This window comes from Anopheles gambiae, chromosome 3, assembly GCF_943734735.2.
Source record: "Anopheles gambiae chromosome 3, idAnoGambNW_F1_1, whole genome shotgun sequence".
Classification (NCBI taxonomy): domain Eukaryota; kingdom Metazoa; phylum Arthropoda; class Insecta; order Diptera; family Culicidae; genus Anopheles; species Anopheles gambiae.
The window spans coordinates 21,599,176-21,620,602 of record NC_064602.1 but is presented as its reverse complement, the minus strand read 5'-3'; the positions used below and the strand labels follow the sequence as shown (position 1 = coordinate 21,620,602).

Sequence of the window (21,427 nt, the reverse complement as noted above, 5' to 3'; positions counted from 1 at the left end):
CAAATGATTCATTGTTGGAAAGAAATTTGAAGAGAAATGATGAGAAAGATTTAAACACTTTCGTTGAGTGATAGTTTAAGCGACGAACCTTTATATTGTTGTTTATAACATTTTTACTATAAATGTATTGTTTAAAACAAATCCATAAAAGTAAAGGTTCTTTAGGTATCGATTCCAAAACGCTTGCAAAATATACAATCTTTAATTCTACAAAAAAAAAACACAATTCAAACAAACCATATACACACTACTGCGCCTACACTCCACCTCCTCACCAGCTCACAAACAAATACAGTAATGAATCAATTCCGCGTATCTTGATTGCAATATAATAATCCCAAACCCACGCGACCGCCCTAGCACGCCACGACCTGCCCCCCTCCGTTTGGCGTTTTTCCCCCCATCAAACCCATAAACCTTGCCCCCGGCTCTCGCCAATATATCCTTCTGGCTGGGCAACTCCTACCACACCACCAGGCACCTAAATACAATACACTAGCAGGGCCAAAAAATGGCAGCAACCACAACATCAACACAAACAAAAACCAAACAAAACTCCACCAAAGTGGACCGGGGGGGGGGGAGTAGGTGAATATCGAAAATTATTTTCGATTTTCCCAAACCTTCCCTCGCGCCATGGTTGTTAGAGGGAGTGTGCTGCTCCGCGTGCTTTCCTAATCCGATCGGGTTGTTCGCGCGCACTCGCGCGGTTGTTGTTTGTTGTCGTTACCAATAATTCTACTGGTCCCTTCCACATCCCCCCCGATTGGCCTCACGCTACCATAGTCCTGAATTCCTGAGTCCCTCACTGATCACTGGCTGGTGATAGGAACGGGTGAATGGGGAGACAGACCCCATTCAAGGCAAAGGGCAGTGCGGTACGCGGACAAAACAAAACGCAAGCGCCACCCTCGTTTCACATAAACAAAAAAAACAGTGCGTTCCACAAACCTCTCTCTCTCTCTCTCTCTCTCTCTTTCCCCTCTCTCGTCGAGCACAAAAGTGTGGAGTGCAAAACGTCTGAATCGTCTGATTTTGCTGAAGAGCTGCAAAAAAAGGTCCACCAAAAGTGCTCCCCATATCGAAGGATCGATGCGGCTCCCGTGGCCACGGTTTTTTTCCCAGAAGGGTAACCAAGCTCTTAGCGCTCTCCTCGGTTGTTTTGTTTACGCAATATTCGGGCTCCCTTCCCATCCCCTTGCTTCTAGGACGTGGCGTATTAGAAAGAAGTAAAAAAAACAACATTCTGCAACTGCCTTCCACAAACAAACTCCACACAAACTCGAGCTCTACTCCATACAGATACACAAAAGCATTGAAAAAAGAGCTATAAACACTACTAGCTCTCTCTCTCTCTCTCTCTCTCTCCACTCGTTGAATTTGTAGCATTGCTTCGACCAAACAACAACGCACTCCGGATGAAACGGTCCGGATCGCAAGCTGCACTCAATGGGCTAGAAACAGGGTCGTGTGTAACACAACACACAATGCCGCCCAGTACGCGGCGATGACGGCGGCAAAGCCACAACACAATCGTTTACTATTTTAGCACAAATATCCCTTACATGCGCGCGTGTGTGAGCGTATCATTGAGCAAAAGCAATGATGATGTTCAGGCGAGTGAGAGAGAAAAAACAAGATGCAGGAAGAAAGATAGAGACACGCGATGTCGCGACTACAGCAAATAAAACCAGAAATCTCTAGTAAATGCAATCTTTTTATGTGTTTTTTTTTTATCTTCCTCTTCTGCCAAAACAACTGCCAAAAACAAAACAATCACAATTCGCTTCGGTCTGAATGGGAAAACAGGGGGAACCAAAGGTGTCAAAGAGCACTCACACAAACGCACAGTGAGACCGCTATCTAAATCACTGGAATGTGTTGTGGTTCTCTAATTCTAAGTTTCTTCGGGGTTTCTTTTATCAGCAATGGCGTTATCATCGCCCAGTACATATCAGGTACGGGTGCATCGTATGAAAAAATCAAGTCGCAATAAATAACACTCTCCAAGGACAAGAGGAGAGTTTGATGCTTAGAATTGCAAGTATAAACAAACTTTTTCAAAAATGTATCTTATCAGTACTGTATGTATGTGTATGTATGTGTGCAGGAACGTTGCATTGAGACGCTTTTTTTTTGTATCAAAGAAGTTGATTGTTATGTTATCAAGCATTTGCTCGATTAATTGATTTTTAATACGACTGGTGGCGCCTGCACAGACCAGGTGGACATTGCTAATTTTTTATTATTCCATCTCTTCTTGATCCATCCTTATCGACGCACTACTGTTGCTGAAGACAATCGTTTACATGAACTTTGCTCTTTTTAGTTAGCATAATACTTTTTGTGTTGTGTGCTTGTACAAGCTTTTTTAGCATATTTTTTAGAGTCCACTGAAAATAATTACACCTTTGAGCAACTTTCAATTGAGCATTGCCTCTGGGTAAGTTACAAAAACATTTAAAATACGTAAAACAAAACGCTTGACATTTCACTGATTTTGTTAATTTTTCTTAGAAAAATTATCTGCTCAAAACATGTTTTATATACTTTTAATTTTAATGATTACTTAAAATTAAACATATACAATCGATTAAGAAAATAATTACGCAAAAAAAAAGAAATTCAGCTCTTTCAGCTGTATTGGAACCTGTTCCATCAGCTTGATTGTTTGTGTGTTTTTGCGTGTGCTATTTTTATGTTTAATTCAGTTTTCTGCCTTTCCGCCCAAATTCTGCCTCGGCATCGAAAAACATCGCATCATCAAAATTCGCACATCGCCACCGCTGAACCCCGCCCGATTGAGAATGCACACGATTGCATAATGTTTGTTTATCGAAAAGTGTATAGGTCCCCCCACACACACACACACACATACACGAGAGAGCGCTCGTGCACATTCAAATGTTGAGCACGGGCTTGAACCGTCCCAATTTAAAACCTCCCTCTCTTCAACTCCTCTTCAGCTCCTCTTCACTCACCTTTCGCCTCAAACGCATGCGGTGAATCGTATCAAATATCAAGCTGAATTGAATTATCGACCATCGAGCGCTCAACACACCAACACACCTGCATCGATGCAATTTACCATCAATCGTGTGCATCGTGTTTTTTTTTTATTTGCTTTGTTTTTGTCCATGTTTGAAGGTCTTTAAAGATGGTACCCCCAGCACTAGTGATGAAACGAGGGGAAAAACACGCACAATCGCGGCATCAGCTTCTTCGGGTTGACGTCCACTTCGGGCTGTTAGCGTGGCAAATATCATAAATTACGCCCAAAGGTTGCCAATTTTGCACCTTTTATTCAATCGCCACCGAAATTGGTATCACGTGCGTTCGGTTGCCGCGCTCGATGTTGTTTTTTGGGGTCGGTTGCTTGCAGCGCGAACGGAAAGATGGGTAGGAACGAGATGCCAATGCAGTTTCGTTGCGATTAACATAATTGTTTTGTTTGTTTGAATTTAAAATGCTGTGTGCATGGCGAAACAATGACGTTAAGGTTCTCCCCAGCTGTGTTTGACTTCATTTGTTTCCTTGCAACACATTGAAGATAGTAAAAGAGCATAATATCACTTAAAATAAATTCGAAATTAAATGCAAAACAAAAAACAGCATATTTTCACAGCTCAACCCGTTGAATCTTCACATATTAAACGAAGGAAAAAAGCTTGTCAATCCACGTTAAAAATGTACACAAAAAAACATAAAAATCCGTTTCTGCGCTCCGGTTTGCGTTCGGTTCATTCAACACCTCACACCGGCACACATTACGCGGTGGGCCAGCGGCAACATCGCGCATCGCGCGCTTGTTTTTGCAAAAATCGTATCTCTCAAGGTCATATTTTCACCCTCCCGTCCCATCACAGTCCCCCCGACCAAGCCACATTTTCTCGACAGCTTTCTTTCGCTCAAAAGAAGAAGGCAAAAAAAAACAATCACACACACTCATACAGCAACGGCACACTCGAGTGAGAAATGCATTACAACCACCACACGCTCGCGTTGGGTTCGCTCGCTCGCGCTGAGCTGACGATGTCGTTCGAGCTGCTCGAGCCGCCAGCATGAATGGGACGGCCGTGATAGCCAGGGACAGTATGCGTGACAGAAGAAGGAATCTTCTCGTGCTCACCTTCTTGGCGGTCGCCTGCTTTTGCTCACCGTGTTAGCTAGTGCGTCCTGTGCTCGCCCCGACTACTCCCGGGGGTCTCAGCCGTTTTTAATGTCCTGCTCGTCGTTGGCTTGCAGGAGGGGGTGGTAATCCGTCCACTGTGCCATCTCTTCTTCATTGTCACTTAGTTTTATTGCCATTTTTGAGAGAGTAGGAGCTCCCCAAACATGAAACAAAAACAAAGCAAAACAAATACTTTATTTACTACTTCCAAACCATTCGGTGTTGGTTGAGGTTTTTGTGGCTGATTTTTTTGCCAACCCTCTCCGCCTCTACTCCCTACTACTCTCTAACTCTCCATATGTTCCACGTCGTTGTTTCATTCGCCGTAATTTGGCACGCCGCATCACTCCACTCGCCACTCGCCAAAAATGATGCGATAAAGCCTCAACCATACCGTACCATTCAATGGAACGTTGTACTATGATTATTTGCGCGTTTTACCGTATCTGTGTGTGTGTCTGTGTTTTTTTCTACTTTTTCCCATTCTCCTCCACATCTATGCATTTTTTGGAAGCACACGCAATAGGTGTGTGTGTGATGTATTGTGTTGTTGTTTTGTACACGCTGCCCGCACCCGAAAACTGAATCATTATTTCGCAGTTTGGCCAATCGCTTACGGCGTACTTACGGGCGGGCGTAGTAAAGTACACCAGCGTATGTCAGTTAGGTCACGCGATAGAAGGCAACAAGAGTGAAATGGGGAGAGAGAGAGAGAGAGAGAGAGGGGATGGACAAGGAAAGAAAGAGAAAGGAGATTGTGAGATACTAAATGACAGCAAAGGTAGATAATGCTTGTCATGCATTTGGTAATATTAATGAACATAAGGAGGAAGCTTTGGCGTGTTTTTATAAAGAAAATATTTTCACATTTAATGATTACTATTTTTTCTTAATTTTGATTCAACTACGCATTGAATACTGCAAACCTGCAAACACAATTAAATTCACACCTCTACGCAAAACGAACAGGAAATGAAGGAAGCAAATCGCCCCCCAAAAATAAAAACCCCCCGATAACGTCAGTGGGTCAGTATTGTTGATCGAAATGGGACCACCGGGTTTTTTTTTATTTTATTTTTGCAAACCCTCCTTATCGGTTGCACTCACTAACACGAGCTAAAAACACACCCCATACACACACACACACACACACACTCCCCATTCGTCCATTACCATGCGTCCCCATCAAATGGGTGGGGCGGGAGCAGACCAAAAAAAAAAGCACACGGTTTTTGCACGGCCTGCTCCTGATTGCGCCTAAATGTATGCAATCTGAGCTACGATGCAAAGAAAGGTAGAAACTGCAACAACAACATCACGATCTACACACATTCCCGTTCGATTTGGTGGAACGGGATGGTTTCTTTGCGTTTTGGTTTTTCTTATTTTGTGTGCTATTTTCAACTCACACATACACTAGCGAACTAATATTGACACAACATGACGATGCTTCCGTATGCGAGCCGTGGCAAAAGGAAATGGTGTGCCGCCGACAGGCACAAGCAACGCACAGGCCATACGGACATAAATTCGTTCTAATAAATTCTATTGTTATGCTGAATTATGTTTACCACCACCACCACCACCACTTCCCCCCTCATAACCCCCAAACAAGGTTTCTTCCGTGCGGTGTGTGTGTGTGTTTTTTTTTTCTTCTTTTCGATTGATTACAAACTGCATCAAGACCACTCCATCCAGAAGGCATCCGTCTCTTGCGCTCTCATACGCGCGCTGTTTTAACATTATCGCTCTCGCCGCCAGTGCGCGTTTTCTTACACAACACAGCCCTTGAGACCCCTGAAACGCGCAATATCCCGTTTTTTTCTTGGGGGGGGAAGAAGCAAATATTCTGCCCGAAATAAAGCCTGCACACACAACTAACCCTCAGGGGTCTTTGGGCCTTTGTGACACGTCTTTCCCTGTTTTTGGCGGCTCTATGGCCGCTAGCCAACGACACGATACGCAGCAGCAAACAGTGGATGACTAATGCTCGCACTAGCTGCCTAGCGGGACCTCTTTCGGGAGCGTTTCTGGGTCTGTTACGCTCCTGTTATGCTACGGGCACAAAACACGTGTTTTCTTGCAAAGCGCTGCTTTACATTGCCTTTTTTTTCAAATTAAATTATTACGCGCACCGGTATGGAACCGGTACCCACCACCAGGCACCAGGTAGACCTCGCTTTGCGAGTCCTTGAGACCAGAATCCATGCGCATTCACAGCACAGCGTACACATGCTTTTGTTTGATACCCTTTGTATCGTGTCCGCTCTTTGCAGTGAGGTGTCCTAACCAAAAATGGAAGACATTTTTCGCTTGCAAAATAGCTTGTGTGCGTCTACTTGGACTTTATTATGACTTTCATTGCCCAATCCGGAAGTGCAACGCACGAAACAAACATGCACTTCGGGTTTTTCGTATCCGTTCTTGCTGCGCAAACAACCTCGTCTCGGCAAAAACGCGATTTACTTCCGATCCGGTAGCTCCAGTCTGTGTGTAAACAATTTCCACCAAAACGGAAATGCCCTTTTTTGTTGGCCTACGAGCAAGGCTGTAAACGAGTGCACCGATGCGACAGTGCGCCAACACACGCCAACAGCGAAACAGCGCCACCTGGAAGCTTGGTTTTTGCTTCCATTTCCAACTATTTACTGTCTGTCAAGGCGCGAAAAACACGTAGCGTTTGCTCTAGCGACGTGCAGACTTCTTTTTTTTATGTCTCCACGCACACAAAAATTGAGTTCATTGCGGAGCGGGACCAACAATAACAATTCGCACGGGCGCACATACGCACATACCTTGTCGCGTACCAACCTTGTCGCGCGAAGGGTGCGTAAGCAAACGGAAACGCACGAGCCAATTCGGTCAATATAAAAGGTGTTTGCTTGTTTTTTTGGCATCATTTTCGTTAAAATTTGTTTTCACCTTTATTGCCTTCCTTGCAGCGTGACCGGCGTCAGCATTGCAGTTAGTGTGGTGCAAACTGTTTTTTTCTACTTCTTTTGTCTTCTTTGGCAGGTGCGTTCCATATCAACAACCGCGTTGTTTTGCAGCCGTGGCGTGTGCTATTTGTCTGCTATGGTTATGGTTAACGTGACTTATAAATATTTTTTCGTTTATTATTCGATGCATAAACGATATGTTTTGCGTACGTGAAGCAGTTATTTTCGCGCTGAACTGTTATGATTTTATTTTAATTTAAATAGTTTGTTTTTTGTTCTTTTTCCTGTTCTTTCTTTCCTGTTAAAAAGAGGACTTTAAATGCTAAGCTAATTTTAAACGAAAATGCTGTTCATAAAGCAAGAGAAATGATTCTCATTTATTTGAAACTCATTAGTTTCTCCTTTCACTGCCTTCAGTAGCTCCCACAAATGCTCATTCTACTCGAACAAAACATCCTTTCTACACTCTCGAAACACACACATACACACGAGCGCGCACGCAGATATTCTAAACAACTCCCTTTGCAATAGAAAACGTCATAACAAAACAGGGGCGCCGCGTTCATTGCCCTCTGCAGTGACACTTGTCCCCGGAACTCGGCACAAGGGAAATAAAGGATCCGCCATTCGCCCCGTTCACCCGCACGGCTTGGCAGGCAGACGCATTTTCACCCCGCTTTCCCTGTGCGCTGTACACGTGCCCTGCATAATGCAGTTTCCTCGCTGGGTATAGAAAATCCCCTCGCCACGCACACAGTCGGCTGCATCTAAGGGGTGAACGGCCATTTCGGCTTGCAGTTTCAGCCTACCCCTCGCTCCCTGGCTGCTTATTACGCCGCGTTCTGTTCGCTTTTCTTCCACGCTCTCCCTAGGGCTTCCTGCAACGCGAGTGCAGCAGCGAATCTGCGCGAAGGGTGCAGCGCGCGCACGGTTGTGATTTAATGATTGCAATTGCCACAGCGATGCCACCGAACCGGAACCGTTTTGATCCCCTAGCCCGCTGGCTTGTTCTTGCCGGTTGCCTTGCACACACGGTGCACACCAGCGAAGGAGGAAAACACACACACACACCGATGGACCTGCAGTGCAAGGATACGCGTTGGGATCGGCATCGCGCACGTGCATCCCGCTGGGACGGGGTTGTGAAAGTGAAAGTAAGGATTTTTGGTGTGCCCCTGTGTGTGCGCACCGAGTGGGCGCCTTTCACCTTTCGCCACGGGTGTGGAATGCAGCGCAGTTGCGCGCACATACACACACGTACACGCGCGATTAATACGGTGCAATATCACAAGGGTTGTGATGGTGAATGTTTATTTCAGGCGGGGGATTTTTTTTTTGTCTTGTTCACTCCGGTTTTGTTCTCGCTTGTGTGTTTCTCGTGTGGCAATAAAATCCCAAGAGATGTAGGAACATAAAAGGATCGCTGGAGCTGGGTAATGGGAAAAACACACACACACACACACGCAGCCTAAAGTTCACTGACCAGTTCCTCGCGAGTTGGTCGGTGTAGAAATGGGTAGAAATGAGTAAAATTGAATCACAAGAATAATTTGGATGGTTTATTATATAAAAATATGTTGATTTTAATGTTTGAATAGCACCTTTCCCAGTCAAAGTTGAATAAATATTTTTAATTATTAAATTATTATAACGTTCTTTTAATAATTTATAATATTGCTTATTAAAATTTGATTTTATTATTTTTAGTTTTATTCAATTAGTGCTTTATAATTTTCAATTAAATTTATTTGTACGAATCTTTAACCCTTCTAACACAAAAACGTTAAAATAACTGCATCTAATAATTAAAACTAATAGAACAACTCAAAAACACCAAATTGACCTAGCAATTGCATTTTGATTCACGTTTCGTTTAGAAATGCTAAACCGACGAAAGAGAGAAAAAAGCCACACAAAAAATACACCATTGTTGTAACCCTTCTTGCACCTTCTAAGAAAGAAAAAAACAACCCCTCCAGAAAACCCGGGGACAAAAAATTAGTCCAATTCATATGCAAATTGTCGTGCGACGCGGAAATGAAATGAGCGTGATGTAAGCGAACGTACGAAGCTAAACGAACGAGCGCGAAAGTAATAGGTAAAGCAACAACCAAAAACAACTCAAGCGAAGGACTCGCGGAAGTGTAAGGACACGGGCTAGAACCACCGCAGAGAGCGCGAAAGCCTGACGAGCAGTCACCGTGCAGCGTCGAAAAATCACGCGAAAGCAGGAGAAAAAACAACAGGGAAAGAAAACACGAACAGGGAAAGAAAACCGGAAATCAGCTTAACAGCAGTACGCATTGCCCGCGGAAGGCCCCGAAGGCCATTGCTGCCAATGCGTTTTGCTCCTTGCCGCATTTGCAGCGAGAGGCCTTTCCTTTTTCCTCTCCACTGCACGCCACACTTACAGCAAGCGCCCGTTCGTTGCCTTTGCGCGGCTAAGGGCTATAGGGACACCGCCGCGGAAAAGCCAAAAATTAGAATACGAATTCTTGTGCTTCTTCTCCACCCCTTTGCCGGTTTCTTTCCTGGGTCGTTGGAATCTGGTCAATCTTTTTTCTTCGTCCTCTGCCCGATAGCAATTAGAATGCCAAGGCCCAATTTGGCACCCCAGCAGTGTGGAATTAGAATTAGTAGAGGGGAAAAGAACGCGCTAACAAGCTGATTTAATCCGATAAGAGATGCGTATCGCGGCCTGCAAAGCCACCGTCCGCACGAACGGTAAAAGTAGCCAAATTAAAAACTGCACAAACCGGCTCTCCGTGTTGCGTACGCACATCGAGGGAAAAACTATTGCTTAATTTCTCCCCTGTCATTTCTCTTCGGGTGCATAAGCACTTGCACGATGCACTGTTTTTTTTATTTTTTTTTATTTATGATGGATTGTAAGCAGCATAAAGCCAGTTTAATTTCCTGATTTATGAGAGAGCATTCAGCACAAGCAACCAACACCAAAATGTGCTTTAAAAAGTCATCACTCCTGCCGATATGTTCTGCAACTTCACTTTTCCACTTCCCGTTTTGTCTACTTCTTTCTGCACTACACTACCCAACCACCCCCAACCAACTGACTTGTTTTGCTTCTTCTTCTTCTTCTTCTTCTTCTTCTTATACTTCTGCTTCTTCTTCTTCTACTTCTTCTTCTTCGCTGTGTATAGTTTAAAATTCATTCGAATGCTCGAACCATCGCCTCTTTACGGCTTTGTTTAAGTGATTTCATTCCGCTTTCGTCTGTAGTTTCGTTGTTTGATTGACTGTTTTTCGCTTCTTTTTTTTCGCCATTTTCTGCATGTTTTTGTGTTGTTTGATTTTTGGCGTTGTTTGTGGATTTTTGTTGCCCGTACACCCCGACATAGTACGACGACTGCACTGTGTTTTTTGTGTGTTTTTTTTCCTCCGTCCATCGAAAACGGGAGGGAAAATAGAAACAAATCAACGAAAATTGCATAACTACCGCCTAACAAACTACCACCGCCAACCCATCCCTTCGCCCTTCGTGGTGCGCGATGCTTCTCGCTAAGGCTAAGGGGGGGTCCTGGGTGGTGGCACACGATGAATGGACCCCCGAGCCCCCGTAACGCATAAACATTACGCGGGAGTGAAGGCGCGATTTGTTGATTTCGTGCCTTTTATTGGGACGGTTGGAGGAAGCTTCCCCCTGGGATGAAAGGTTTTTTTCCAGTCTGATTCGCTGTTCTATTTTAAAAGCAAATATTCTTTTCACATCGATTTTTGAAATAATTTTTTTTTATGTTACTTAATATTTGTTTTATCTATTTTCTTACCTTTTTTCGTCGATTGTTGTAATCTCGCGCGACTGTCTGTGGCCGTGTTTCTGCGGAGTGTTCGCTGGGGTGCCTTTTTCTGCCCAACTTTTCTGCCTTACTTTCCTTTTTCCCTTCTTGTCGAAAAAGGATCGCTTGCGTTTGGCGCTTCCAACTTTCCACCGGCACTTCCGATTGCGCCAACAAAACGCACCGCGGAAAACTCGCGCGCGCGACGCACACTCACGCACAATTGCACGCACGCACACACTCACTCACTCACTGACGCGTACGTACGCAGGGGTTGCACTTACTGCCTACTCCGCACTTACACTGCACGCCGCGCCCGTGTAGCCCCGTTTGCCACACGGTAAAACCGAAAAACGGAGAAACAAAAAAACTGCGCGACGTACCAAACGAAAAATGGAACGCTCCGAAAGGGGGGGGGGGGTAGTTTTGCGTGGCCCAAAATTTTCAGTGCGTGTGTGGCGTTTTGGACTTGATTTGGAATTTTACAGTTGTTTTTTTGTCGTTGTTGTTGCTGTGTGTGTGTTGGTTTGCCAGAATATAGAACCAAAACTTTCACCACCAATGCCAAACTGTATAGACACAACACACACAGACACACTTGGATTTTCGAAGGATTTTTCTGCCTTGTTGTTGATTCACTCACGCACTCGCACACGAACGTAGAGGGTTACACGGGGGGGAGGGAAGGTTGTTGAAGGAATTGGTATCGATTTTTTTTTATTCAGCCGAAAGTGTTAATTTTGAGTAAAATGTAAATGCCATAAATGCGCTTTGATGCCTTTACATGTGTTGTTTGTTTCGTTTTGTTGTTTGTTCACGTTTTTTTTATCTTTTTTTTTTTGTCACACTCGCTTTAGCCACTTTGTTCTTAATTTTCCCCTCTTTTTTTTATGTTACACTTTTACACTTGCTGCACGTTTTACGTTTTATCTTTATTTATATATTTATATTTGCTCTTTCCAATTTACTTTCGTATGCTTTTTTTTTCTCCACACAAAACTTTTGAATTTTTATCTTACGTTGTTATGCCCAAAATCACGCCAAAAGAGGTGGATCCGCCAAAAAATGGGAAAGAAAGCTGGTGTGAGGATGCGGGTTTGGATGGGGAGGTTGTTCACTGCACTGCGCTTTACACTACACGCTCACTACACGTTGCCCTTGGCATGGTGCTCCGTGAGGGCCGTTTTGCCTTTTTTTTTTTTGTTTTCTGCGGTTAGAACCGACCGGAAGGCATGAGAGGATGCTGCTGCCTGCCGCTTTGCACTACTGCCGACCGCTGTTGCATCCTTGCCGGTGTACCAGTCCGCTGCAGCTCCCGATTGCACTGTGCACTCGCTGGTGCTGGTGCCCCTGATGCATTGCTGTCGTGCGTGGCTGTGTAGCGCGTCCGTACTTCCAGCCTGCTCATCCGTAGACGACGCGGCAAGTCTTGATGTGCTTGATGTTTCGCGTTATTAAGACTGTGTGTTTTATTGGATTGGATTTTTGTTTTGTTGTGTTTGTTTGTATCTTCTTGCTGTTTGCTGACTTCTGCTTGCTGGCTTGGTGAAAGTGAAGTTTAGAGCTTGTTATCTTGCTATCTCTCTGCTGGCTGGTTAGAAAATAATTACACCCTCACGCACGAAGGGTTTAAAAAATGGACAATTTCGAACTAAACACAATTTCCAAACGGTGGTACAACGCTGGCCGAGTTGGGTTTGTGCGCACTTGCAGCGGGGCCGGTTTGTTGCCCGCTGGGTTTCAAATTACCGCCACCCCTCGCCTTCCAAACGCACCCGTTCGCGACACTAACTCGGCAGCCACCGGTGGGCTTTGTGGCGTCGTTTTTTCTTCGATTTTATTTTAAGCTTTAGCGTATTTTTACTTCTCCACGAGCGGGGCCGGTTGCTGACGCGCCGTTTAAATGCTTCCGAACGAAAGGTTACACTTTTGTGGTGAATTTCACTCGTGTTTTTGTTTTTGTTTTTTTTTTCTTGCGTTTTTTTATCGTTAATCAATTGCACCGAAACTTAACCGAAACTGCTGCTTGTCTGCCGAAATATGGGAGAAAAACGGGGGCTATTTTTGTTAGAAAAACACAGATTAATACGACCGAAAACTGGAATTATAATTGAATTTTGCTGCAGTTGTAAATGCACGAAACACGTCTCACATAGCTGTGTGCTTGCTTCTTTACTGGCCCAAACCGGCACACACTCACGCACACGCGTCGGCCCGATGCGTTGCTTCGCAGCCGTTCCCGCCACGTACGGGCGTATGCACTAATCCACCATCACTGTACCGCATCGGGGCCAATTTGGTGTCACTGCTTTTCGGCACTGATCTAATGGCTGCTTTCCGGGCCAGCCCAAGATGAGTCACTGAGTCACTGCACTGCACCGAACTGCACACACACACACACTATGCAATCTATGCAACAACCTGCAGCAAGCGCACTCCAGTATTCTACTGCATTGCACACCGCACACACCGTTGCACTCGCTGATGCAGATGCAGAATCGTGTTCTTCGCAGGGGCCGGTGCAAGAGAAAGCTGCTTCTCTCGCTTACGCCCAACCGGGGTGGTGTTGCCCACCTGCAACCGTTTCGATTTTTATGCACACGAACCGAAAGCGTCTACTTATCTTCCCGGGGCACCTTGTTACGACGCTCACCGAAGGATTCGCCGCTCTCGCCGCGTGAGTGTGTTGGGAAGATTTTTCCCGTTTTTTCCTCTTCAATCACCGTCACTCGCTCTCGGGTTTGCTCTCTGTTACTCTCACTGTTTGCAACATGCAAAAACTCATCCTATTGTTTCACGCTACACACTGCTTCGATACCCGCCAAGCACATACAATACATTACAGTACACTTGCTTCCAGTGCAGGACCAATGCTACTTTTCGCTTCGGAACATTTGCGCTCCCACGGAACGGAACGGATACACACTAGTATCCTTCGCTGGCTGTGCCGGTGCCGGTGCCGGAAGTGATGATGATGCGCTTTCGCCTAGCTTGCTGCACAGCTGCACGATTGGGATGCGGGAAAACAGGAGTAGAAGGTAAAAGACAAACATACACTTATATAGGTGGGTTCAAACAATCGATTTGAAAGCTGCATTCGGGGGAGTTTTTTGCAGCTCTGCAGCGTTGCCGCTCTGCAACTTGCTTTATTAAATGAGTTTTCCGAGGAGTGAGAACGATGAAACCGGGTGCTCGGGTGCAGTGAAAAATCTAGAGTGTGTGTGCACTTCACTGCACCATCATCATCGTCATCACATCCTCGTCATCAATCTCGGATTTGCACTGCACTTGCACTGCGTAGTGTTCTATGCTGTTGCATAAGAGATTACAAATGCACTTGAAGGGATTATTATGGATGTTTGTTTAACCTTTTACATCTTGCTTGCGAACGTATTTCTCTTAATTTTTTATGAATAATTTTGTATTAAAAGTTTTTTGCAATTTTTTTTTTGCACTTTTGTACCAAAATTTCACAAGTCCCAAAGTATTACAAAAAAAATCTCGATCAATATTTTAAAATTATTTTCACATGCAACATTTTTTTAAAAGAAAATCTTTTATCATTGTTCACTCATCTAATCATTTTTAAAACTAATCTATTGGAAAAATATATTTTTAATTCACTCCCATCCTTATTTTTCAACCACTTTTTCACTCATTTTAATCAAAAACAATTTGCTTCAAATTTTATATTTTTTCCTGTTGCTTCAACTGTTCCTATTCTATCAAAACACAATTTTCTTACAGTCCACTAACAATGTATCGTGCATTTGATTCTGTTGCCGGTACACTCGTAAGCTCTACACTTTTGGATGTCACTGGAACGAAGATGCACTATTGATGCCTTCGTTCACTACTGCTTCGTTAAATATTTCTAATGCACCAACAAAATCACAATTCAAGAGTTTTTAATTAAAAATATTTTTAAATATCTTTTTCCATCACTTTTTTTATTTTTTTTAAACTAGTCACGACAAAACCACTAAACACTATTGGTAACCATTTGTGAACACTCCAATTTCTTACCAGAAGGTATAAAAACACACCTTTGGCCGGCAAACGAGTGGAAGCAGTTCGCTGCCTGCCTTCACAGATTTAATCCTTTTTTCCGATGGATTTGCGGTATTTTCGGTATACTGTAAAAACTGTGCCTCAAATCGCCTCCGAATTTTTGCACTTGTGAGTGGTGTACGTTGTAACTATTTCATTCCCGGTGTCACTTGTTTTTTTTTTCGATTCAGATAATTTTTTATAATAATAATATTTCTTTACGATTCCACCGAAATATTCACTCGTATATCACTGCTGTTGTTAAATTGCGCCTATCGTAAGAAACTGCCGTAAACCCCGGGACTTACGGTGCCCAAAAAATGTTGCCGAAATAATTTTGCTGCTGCACGCTCTCGCACGCTCGCGCTGGCCCGTGTCTCCGCGGTTTTCGGTGCGGTGTTAGTTTGTTGTTTGATGACGATACTGCTCGACGCGCTCGCGAGCACCCTCGAAAAAAGCCTCAGCCGAACAAAAGCCGAACGGCCGACGAGTGGTACAAGTCTGGTGGTGCGTTTTTTTTTTCTTTCATTTTCGGCAAAACTCCCCCCGTTAGTGGTTTCGGTGGACCGGCACACACAACAAACCTCTGTGTGCGCGCCCACTGTGTCACTGTGTTGGTTGCCTAGGAAGTTGTGTGTGCGTGCTCCCCTCCTCACCCCCCCCATTTACCCTCCTGCCTTCTTGAATGTTTTGCTTGTGTGGGTAAACCCTTGCGCTGCAGCTGTGTTGGTGAGTGCGTTGTTGCCGAATGCTTCTTGTTGCTGCTGCCGCTGCTGCTGCTGTTGCTGCTGCGACCGATGCTACTGCGCTCCTCTGGCACCGCTTCACCGTGCATTCGTGCGATTCCCAACCACCCAGCCATACCTCTCTACCCTCTCGGTATCGGCCCATCTCGCTCGCCCGCACCCAAAATGAGCTCCCGCTCTCGCTCGATCGCCGAATAAAATAACCAAACGAACGAAAAAAAAACCTTCATCAATGTTGAGCATACGCAACATCTCCCTTCCCCATCGGTGAATCGGGAAACCCTCACGCTCATAGAGAGGCACGCGGGGAAACGCAACGGCAAAGGGAGCTCACCGCGCAGTAGGCCTTTCCGTAACGCAGCGGCGTGAGTGCACACAAACGTTGGCCCTGCACAAATGGGAAAGACAGGGATAGGGGCACGCGTTCAAATCTTCCCCTGCGTTAGGGGCAGGATTGTGTGGCCCGGGAAGGAGAGGGGCAACAAATTTTGGGAGTTTTTCTCTCGCTCTCTCTCACGGTAGCAGCGCTTTCCGTTTTAGGGTTTTCTGCTCTGCTCTCACCACACTGCACACCCGCGCGGCACTCCTGAGATCTCGCATAGAAACCGCGCGCTTCCCCTGATACGTCCTTCACCATTCGCAGCGGTGCGTACGGTTCACGCACACCAAGCACCGTGCACCGAAAGGGGTTTGCATGAAAGGGATGCAGCAATAACAAGGCGACCACCGCACAGTGCGCTCTCGTGTAGGGGTGTGTGTGTGTGTGTGCGGTGAGTGCACGTATCGCGCGTTTCCCTTTCATCTACGCACCGCGCATTGGATTGGCCACCACTTATGTCTTCTAGGCCCGAGCAATTGCTGAGTTGCAACTGTGCTAGGCAATAAGACATTTGTGTAAGAATTCTTGTCAATCAAATTGTTTGAAAGTAATTGTTTCATTATTTTGGAAGTATTTCACATAACTTCTATTAAATAATGGAATATTATAATTAAATTTCCTGTTATAACAAACGTTAAACTAATAAAGTTAAACTATCATTTATATAGACATCACAAGCTTGCAAATGAAGTGTATGTAGGTAATTTTGAAAATAATAATCCAAAATAAATTAAAAACCGAGCGAAATTGACTGAATTAAAGATACTGATAACATTAAAAGCTATTCCAATAAGAATATATTATATATAAAAAATTATACAACAAATCAATTACAAAATCGATTGAGGCCAATCGTTCCAAAGTCTTTATAAACATAAATCAATGACAAATGGCATTGATTGTAAACTGTTCAACAATTTCATACAAGAATCTCTACAATTTCAAAACTCTCAAAAGTGTCTGATGAGTGACGACTATCCTGCACCACGTATTTTTGCCATGCTCAATCCCACTGTGCACCACCGGTCAAGGTTGATGAGAGCCACCCAAAAAACCTGGTCCAAATTTTCAATGACCATAACTGAGCGACGGCAAAAAGCGCGTGAGTGTTACCCCGCCAGCTAGAGTCGCTCACGAGTGGTTCCTCTCGCTCTCTCTCTGTTCCGCGGTTCGGTGCTCAGGCAAAACACCAAACGCACGCAAATTGCACAACGAAAACCATGCGCCATCCGCCACCACCTTCCTTACCGATCCCTTTCTGAGTGCGTTGCTTGAAGGGGACACTCACCACCTCACGAAGGGGGTGTGCTATGTATTTTCCGCTGGTATTGCATTTTTTTCTTGCTTGCTTCTATCCATTACTCAATGGTTCGTCGAAAAGCAATCGGCCAAAAAAAACTGCACTCGTATTGAGGGAGGCCTAGTTCGCTCTTGCGCTCTTGCACACCCCTGCTTCCACAGTACACACGAACTACGTGGTGCACTAACACCAGCACGCAAAACGGACCGACCAAGGCTGGTCGTGCAGCGTGTCAGCACAATTCTAGTGCTTCGGCTACGCACTTTCCAGCTAGAACCGAACCGAATCGCTCTGTTTCGCCTGTCTACTAGTAGTTTCAACCCCTTTCTGCTTATTTACGGGGCACATAAAGTATGGGTGGACGGTTTGGTGTGCTGTTGCCCCGGACTGCTCGCTTTTTTGGTGCGCGTACAGTGCGAACACCAGCCATCTACACGCACCTGAAGCGGATAAGGTTTCGGGACGGTGCACCAACTGGCAACCGTTTGCCCGTAACCTGGAAACCGTTCTATGGCACGTACCCCGAGCTGCAGACGAGCGTTGGAAGACGCTAAAATTGCATAATGTATGGCTGTCTTGTCTAGCTGGTTTGATTTACTTTTACTTTAAAGCAAGAAAATACATCATTATGAGATTTGTAGCGCAGCAAATTGTTTGCAGCACTTCAGATTAACGAAACGAGTCGCCCAATACATAAACGTACCCTTCGTTCCCGCCTCCTTCCCATAAAAGACCCATCCAAATGCATTTAAATGTCTTTGGCGTCCATACAAACGCGAAACTCCCCCCCTTTGCGCTGCGTTTCTGTGTCAGTCTTCTGCCCTTCCTTCGCCAACGTTCCTCTGCCCGCATCCACCAAACTCATAGCACATAAAGAGCATTTTCAGCTTGCCTTTCCGAATGCGTACGCACATTCGCATACAATCGCAATTGCAGTTCCCACTGCGTGCGTCCTTGCGTGCGTGCGTGCCTTGACAGGGGTATGTACGCGCGTATATAGTTTACGCACACATACGCTCACGCACATTCAGTTGGTGCGTATTGGAACACGCCGTTGCTACGGGGTTGCACCACCCCAAAACACGGAAGCGCAACCGCTCACTCACGCGCTGAGTGTGAGTGTGGTGAGAGCAAAAATATGCGTGAGCGACGCGGTTTTGTCGGTAGGGTACTCACTCCCCTAGTGAGAGCGTTTGCTGAGTGTTGCTGGGGCTGGGTGTAACGTGGAAGATTTCTGCCAAATTGGTGATTTTAAAGATTTTCATTTTGGTTGGCTAAAGTTATCAGTGTAAACTAAAAAGTTTTTTTTTGGAAAATGGTACTCATAGTTTTATTTAAACTGATTTAAATAGATATGAATGAGGAATGTTTCGTTATTATAATTAATTTAAATGAAAATATGTACAAACTTTAAACAAAGTAGTGTTTGGCCCGTTTAGAGTCATTTTTAATTGCTCCAATAAAAGCTTATCAAATATACCGAGAAACTAATTCTCGTGATCAGGTTTTGATCCGATTGATTTATAAAAACTTGTAAAATGTGGTTAAATGTCTACATTTCCACAAAACATTCAATGCTCAACTAAAAACAGTCACTTTCGTATGTTTACTTTGCTGGGACTTTGCTCAAATGTCTAAACGCGTACGTGCCTGTGTATGTGTGACACCTTGCGGCCATCGAGTTCAGCTTGATAAGCGAGCGTCAAAGCGCATCTCCACGTTGTGCTAGGACCGTGTGCGTTTACGCACATCTTATCGGTCGTTTTTAGGTCAACTAATCAACCGTAACCCGTGGATGGTACTTTGTAGACGGCCCGCTGGTACATGATATCAGCTATTATGATTGTAGGGAAACAAAAAGGAGCCATAACACGATTTTTTTTTTACGAAAAAACATGGCAAAGAAATAAAAAAGTAAAAACAGCACTCATGACTGTTGCGAAACTTGACATAATACTTGTTAATGTTGATAAGTACTGAGTAGGACGTCAATTGCGCATTCCAACGCAACATTTAACATAATGTTTGTGTCAGGTTTTATTTCACTTTTCTTGGCTGAATTATACTTCTAACTAGCTTTGCTTGCGAAGCTGCTCCATCGTCGACCACACATGGCATTCGACGCCGCATCTCCGCGCCATCTTGATCGTCGTTCGCGCACTGGTCGCGCGTTTGTGCGACTCGCCTACTGTGAGAACACGTTTTTCGAACACGTTCTAAGCCCCCACGTGGTCGGTGATCGGAGCTGAGCAAAAAAAAAAACTTTGCCACGCACAACAACCCTTACCAAAAAGGGCCGCTTAGAACGCCTAGCTTGCCGCTTGATACGCCCGAAGATCAAAACCGTTGCAGGCCCAAGGCTTTACAGCCTGTATTTCCTCCCTCGATGCCTCCCTGCTTCGCTCCACAGCCGTCCCTATCGCTCGCCTATTATATTTGGGTGATAATTTTTCTCCATCCGTCCTTCTCTGGCCGCCTGCCAGAGCGCACTAACGAGCGAACGCGTATGCATCACACACTTGCGTACACACATTTGGCACATTCGCTAGGTTAGGCCCTCTAAGCTAAACAGCATTCCTTTAGCAAACATACAAAAAAAACTCCCAAACTATCTGTACATGCACAAGGGCTAGAATAGTTCCCTCTGCCTCTGCCGCACCTTGTGTCTGCTGCGCTATCGCTATTCCCTCCCGTTCCATCCCACACGCAGCTACGCACATTGCGAGCCACTCTAGCCCCAGCCAACGCTTTTGATAGATTCTTCGCTTCGCGTCTTCGCACCGGTGTCTCAAATTTCCTCCCGCCCTTGGCATCGCCTCCTCGTCTCACGCCCCCGCCGAAGCATGGTGAGGAAGCTGTGCCCCGGGGGGCTGCCAAAAGCGGCCCGACCGGGATGGAGGAAGGAAACGTGCAAAGCCAAGGGTATCGCGCGAGTCGTCGTGGTGATTGTCGAAAATCTGACAACGATGGTTGGCGATGGTGGTGCGTTCGCTGTGCGTAAGGCAACCGAATGCGTGGCAAACGGTGCGGCTTCAATGACGGCGACGGCAACGACGGCGCAGACAACGATGGCGATGATGCAAGTGTAGTGTAGGAGTAGGCAGGCAGCCGGGCGGGCAGTAGCGTTTGGTGGTTTTGGTAGTAGACATACGCGGCACACACGAACTGTTCTTCACTATTACGCGGTGCGATAGCATTGGTTTAGAATGTCAAGCGTTCGCAGTAAAATAATTAGTGTGGCAATGAAGCAGTAGTACCTATTATCTTTCAACGGCATAATACAATAAATCAAACCCCCGGGCATGTGCAAGGTAATTGCTGATGCTGACACAGAAAGAGAGAGAGGATTAACATTATATAATGCAGCAAAGCATTGCAGGGGGGTTGAACTAAATTAAATCCAACTATCTTCTTTAATAAAGTCTTTTATCTACATGTCTATGTACAAGAGATTGGACATTTGAAGCAGTTTTAAAAGTAAGAGCATTGTGGTTCTTCTCAAAACGTCCTTCCCCTTACATTAAGTATCTGGAATAACGAACAAATTGAAATGTACTGATTACATCAAAACCAGGTTCAATTAAAACATAAAATGTAAACCATAATTTTAATTTAAATATGTGTCTCCACTTACACATTTACACATAAAACTCAGTAGCAAACAATTCCTCGAAAAAAAAAACAAAAAGATTTTCGTAGAATTAGCAACTGGAACAAATTGATTTGTTCGTATGACACTTTACATTAAATATCTATTTATCCTCGCAAATATGTTTATTTAACACGTGAACTACAAGAATGTACTTTACTCTCAATGTATATAAACTCCTGACATTTTGGATTAAAGAATATGTTTTCCATATAAGATTCCATATAAGAGACGCAGTCATTTTTTATGATAAAAGTGCGCATATATTGATTTTTTGGTGCTTTATTTGCTGTCATTTTCAATACACAACATCATAGATTTCAACTCTTCAACTTCGGTTATTGACAGGTATTCCACATACGATCTTTTCGACTTACACCTTCCCTTCAAGGACAT

General features: G+C 44.7%; 1 protein-coding gene and 1 long non-coding RNA gene across 4 annotated transcripts in view; both read right to left on the bottom strand.

Moving 5' to 3' along the window:
* Positions 1 to 11,585, bottom strand: part of LOC1279925 (zinc finger protein chinmo) — a 106,599-nt gene extending 95,014 nt beyond the window's left edge. For all 3 annotated transcript variants that reach the window (XM_061654113.1, XM_061654114.1, XM_061654116.1), the window contains exon 1: positions 10,899 to 11,585. The gene's annotated coding sequence lies outside the window, so the exon portion shown is untranslated. The remainder of the gene's footprint in view (positions 1 to 10,898) is intronic.
* Positions 11,586 to 12,968: 1,383 nt separating this feature from the next.
* LOC133392777 (uncharacterized) lies at positions 12,969 to 15,960 on the bottom strand. The gene is made up of 2 exons (XR_009765808.1): positions 14,934 to 15,960; positions 12,969 to 13,909 (listed from the first exon to the last, which is right to left on the bottom strand). It is a non-coding gene; the product is annotated as an uncharacterized LOC133392777 (long non-coding RNA).
* Between the last annotated feature and the right edge of the window lie 5,467 nt (positions 15,961 to 21,427).